This window comes from Benincasa hispida, chromosome 8, assembly GCF_009727055.1.
Source record: "Benincasa hispida cultivar B227 chromosome 8, ASM972705v1, whole genome shotgun sequence".
NCBI lineage: Eukaryota > Viridiplantae > Streptophyta > Magnoliopsida > Cucurbitales > Cucurbitaceae > Benincasa > Benincasa hispida.
In genome coordinates, this window is record NC_052356.1 from 3198257 (window position 1) to 3203686 (window position 5430).

Below are 5430 nucleotides of genomic sequence, written 5' to 3' on the forward strand. Positions count from 1 at the left end.
TGTTGGACATGGATACAGCCCGAGATCTACCCAAATATTTTCTTATTTTTATTCATTATTTGGGGAAGAAATTTTGAAGTGAGATTAGAGGGAGCAGGTAGTATAAAGTAGTAGAGAAAAATTAGATTAGAGAGAAGGTGTTATGGATAATTATATGAGCAAAAAAAAGCGAATAATTAGGTACAATTTACGCTATACTTAGTATTTGTGCTCCCTACTTCTTACCACAAATAAATAAATAAATATATATATATATATAAAATAAAAATGTCACGTGCTAACATTTTATTAGATCATACTCGGAATACAGCAAGATAGATGGAACATCAGAAAAATAAAATGGAGAGTAAAGATTACCAAATCCCACCCACCAACCCCAACACACACCAATGTATGATTAAAAGAAAAGCCATAAGTGAACGATTCTTTTTTTTTTTTTTTTTCCTTTTTTATTTATTTACACATTTTGGCAAAACTAATATATATATATATAAGGAAAGATGTGTGAGTATTTTAATGTCTATGGGTTTCTTTACAGCCCTTCATTACAATGTGTCATGTGGTTGCAGTTGGGAACAAAGGCAGAGCATTAAAACCAACAACAGACTCTTTTTTTTTTTTTTTTTTAAATTTTAAAATAATTAATAGTCTATGATGAAATATATATATATATATATATATTTGGTCAACTAAAAACCCAACAATAATTTATTTTAAGTTGGTGTTAAGGTATATTGAAATGTATTAAATTTACAAAAGTATTTAAATAAGGTCTTAATAAGAGGTATTGGGTTGAAAATCCTACTCATTTCCTTTTCCTTTAATATTGATTTTTCACCATTTTTGTTGGAATTTGTGCTAATTAGTTTTTAAATTATTCACCAAATAAGAGGAGTATTAAAAATATATTGAAAATATGAATTAGATATACCTTAATCTACCATTAAAGTCTTGGATCTAATGACAAATAAACTTGAAATTTGAATAATTTGTTTAAACTCTTGTAATATTATTTTCTCTTTGATTAATATTTATATATATATATATAATAGTGCAAAATGAAATGCACTCGTCCTTTTATTCTCTACTGTCGGTTTTGTTGTTTGCATCTCGTGGCCACCTTACGATGTTGACACCAGATTTATGAAAACAAACACACATCAGAATAATTTACTGGAAGCAACAGATCTTTGCAAACAATTTGTTTTCGTTTCATGATGTGTATAAACAATTCTTAGATATATTTGTTCTCACAAATCTGGAAACGTTGTCACATATGTTGCTAAAATATGTAGAATAAAACCTACATGTGAAAACATGACATAAAGGGAGAGAAGAAAGGATGAAGCTCATTCGTGTGCTCGTTTTCTTCATTTTCGAGTTGTTTAGTATATGTTTTCGAGTTGTGAACTTCTAGCAATGATAAGTATCCAATTAAGGGAGAGAAGAAACCATGGAGTACGGGAGGAGATGGCAAGAGAAAATACCTAATTAAATCTGAATTAATAATGAAAAATAGTAGAAATTGTCACTTCATTGTGAGTTATTTTTAGTTAATCAACTAACAGTCAAGTTTAAATTAAAGACTATTTACAACTATTTTCAAACATGATTACTAAAATATTTAGTTTGAAACTTCGAAAAGCAAATAAATATCCGTCCAAATTTGATGGACAAAAATATATTTTTTTTATTAAAAGATATTATATCATAAATACAAAGATGAGGGTTGGAATATAATAATTCATATAATATATATTTAAAAGTATTTATTTGTGACAAGATTTTCCTCTTTTTCTTTCTTAGGTTTTGTGTATTTATTTTTCTTTTATAGAAAGCCCATAATGGTCTCTTACTTGCTTTGAAAGTCAAAATAGCTTTTAATTATTTATCCTATTTTTAATTCCCACTTGGTATATTTGTTACTTAAAATGTCTAAAATAAAATGGTTTTATTAGGATTGTGATGACCTAAGAGCTTTTGTAATTGAAATGGTAAACATTATATATATAACTAAAATTATATATTTATTTCCAAATATGCAATTTACCTTTTTTTTTTCATTTTTTGGAGGAAATTATATAAATACTTTGTGCCTACAATTGCTAATAAGTCTCGTATTGAGCTGATAAATATTACATGATAATTCAACTTGATATTTATTAAACTAATTTACAATATACTAAAAATATATTATTGATTTAATTTAGCTATTTTCATCCTTCTTTTTTAGTTCAATATCGAATGCGTAGTGATAACTTTAAGACCTCTAACCTCTTAATTAAATATACCAGGTGAGATTTTTGGACCTCTAATTTCTTGATCGAAGTTACATACTTTATATCAATTGAACTATATTTAGGTTAATTGATACAATCTCTTATAATAATTATAAATATTTTTACGTGGATCGGTCATTGAAAAATATGGAAAATAAACACATCTTATATGATGGCATTATATATGATTGACTTTGACTATGATATATTGTGATCTAAGTAAATTTGTCAAAAAAGAAAAAAAAAACCATAAAGATGATTATATTATGTAGAGTCGATTTTTAATTTATTAAAGTGGATTATAACTCTTATATACGAAGGTGCCTTCTAATTTACATGAGTGGGGACAATGTCCTTTTAATGGTGCAAAATGTTTCATTTGCATGTGCTTATAAATAGTTGTTTATTATGAAGATCAACTTTAGGATGTAAATTTATAATTATAGGGATAAACTAAACTTTCAACTTAGCTATGGTTAACTTAGATATAAAAAAAAATGAAGGAAGTTGTGAGGTCTGCAGCGGAAGCGAGATCGTTTCCAATTTTCAAATTTCACAGAATTAAAATTACAGAATAGAAAATTTGCATTATACAGAGAATTTTACAACATGCTTTGGAGAAGGGATTAGGGAAGAAGTAACATTTACCCTTGAAGCCAAAAGGTCTTCACAAAATTCTCCTCGATCCAGTCACAAATACTTCGATCTCCAAAAAATCCGTAGCAACCCAAATAACCACCACCACAAGAAACCTCCTGTATTCTTCTTAGGGAATGAGAATTAGCAAGAGTTGTGGGTTCTACTATCCTTTTGGGAAGAGGGAGATGATTTTTTAGAGAGGAAGAAGAAAACTTTTTTTCTTCTTTGTGTGTTCTTGGGAGATTATAGTGAATCACAGACATACACTCTCTCCTATGCTCTTTTTTCTTGTCAAGAAGATGAAAACTATTGTCAAAACTTCCTCCCATTCTTTTGGCCACACAATTGAGAGAGAAAAATAGAGACCATAACTCCCTGAATTAATTTAATTCAAAATTAAATTAAATTTAGTATATATAAATATATAAATATATATATATAACAACTAATTTATGTATACATAACTATATGTTATATCAAATATAACACATAACCTATAGTTTTTATATTGCATCAAATATAATATAATCTATAGTTTTTATTCCTCTCAATCATTCATGGTATTTAGTATAAATCACATTTATGCTAAATCTAGTTATATGAATCTCATCCATATAATTAATATTTCAATCATATTCAAATATTTAATTCCTCTCAAAATAAAGTTTATGTTATAATGTATCGAATACATTATATTAATTATATCACAAATAATTAATTCCTTCAATTAATTTGAACAATTCAAATTAATCCAAAATTAATTCTCAATAATCCCTATTGAGCTACAGATGGGACCTTATGGACCTGTAGATTGAAGCTCCAATGGTACTTGGATAATTAATTATACTTCTTTAATTAAATTACCCTCCATTAACTGTTGGTCGCTCCATTAAAGACCGACAACAACACTCTTTGTACTACAAATATATTTCTGTGTCCATTGGATATAACCAGTTGACAGCGCGATGACCCTTCACAAATTGCTCATAAGAACAGCTAGGCCAAAATTATCGTTTTGCCCTTGTAGTTACATCTAACTTCTTAAGTACCATTGATCTCTCTAATGAACAATAAGTCATAGTCAAACTATGACCAAATCCCTCTCGGGCCAAGAGAGAGTGTGGCCACATAGTTCAAGCCTCGAAATTAGTCCTTAAGGCAACAATTTATCTACTTATCCCGACATCAGGGAATGAGTGAATTCCGTCTTGTGTAGCTGTGTTCCCAACTCCCTAATTAGATGAATCCCTAAAATGGTAGGCATATTAAGTCGATGATCTGGCCATTCTCACTCACGTAAATCAAAGGACCGCCTTCATAGGTAGGAGTTCACAACTCTCTTAGGATTCGGGTCATGTCACATATGTTCATCCTAGTGAAATGTAAGTCTCTACTATTAACGGAATTATACAATGAAACTAGTCATTTCGTGACCCGATCTTATACAAACTCCTTGTATAGGATGCTGCCGCTCACATGTCTCCACATGAATGATTAGGATCAGATCATTTGTAGCACTTTACAACACTTGTAACATCTATAAAGTGGATCGTAACCATAGTGTCACTAGGATAAGGTACCCAACCTTATCCATCTACTACAAAACATTTAGGTTATCATTTAAACATGATCCACTTGTATGTCTCTACATACATGTTTAAATTATATAAAATAACTTAAGATCTTTGTTTATTGGATTGAGTATATGCTAATAAAATAAAATTATTTTAATAACAACAATTTGTTTATACAAAGTTTACAAACTACGAGAATAAAAGAGAGATTTAGGACACCAATCCCAACAATCTCCCACTTGTCCTAAAGCTTAGAGAGCTAAATGTACAATACAAATAAAGTACAAAATACAATAAATTAGGGCATACACTATAACTCAGTAACATCTCCCGCTTGCCCTAGACAATATGTCGCATATCCCGTAGACCTAGACTTTCTAGATGACCTTCTAACACTTTAGTCGTGAGAGCCTTTGTAAACGGATCAACAACGTTGTGCTCCAAAGCAATCTTCATGACAATCATGTCACCTCGATGCACAATCTCCCGAATCAAATGATATTTTCGTTCAATGTGTTTGCCTCTTCGATGACTCCTACGTTCCTTAGAATTTGTCACAACACTACTATTATTATAATAAAGTATGATGGGCAAAGACATATTTGGAACAATTTTCAAATCAGTAAGAAAATTCTTAAGTCAAACAACCTCTTTAGTAGCTTCACAAGCAGCTACGTACTCGGCTTCCATAGTGGAGTCTGCAATGCATCTTTGCTTAATGCTCCGCCAAACTATAGCTCCTCAATTCAAAGTAAACATTGACCTTGATGTGGATTTTCGAGAATCCCTATCAGTTTAAAAGTTAGAGTCCATGTATCCTATATGGATCAAATCCTTATCTCCATACACAAGCATATAGGCCCCCGTTCTCCGCGAAAGAGCTCGATTTCAAGAGCTCCATGAGCGGAAGCGGATCGTCCAAATCTCATTTCGATTGA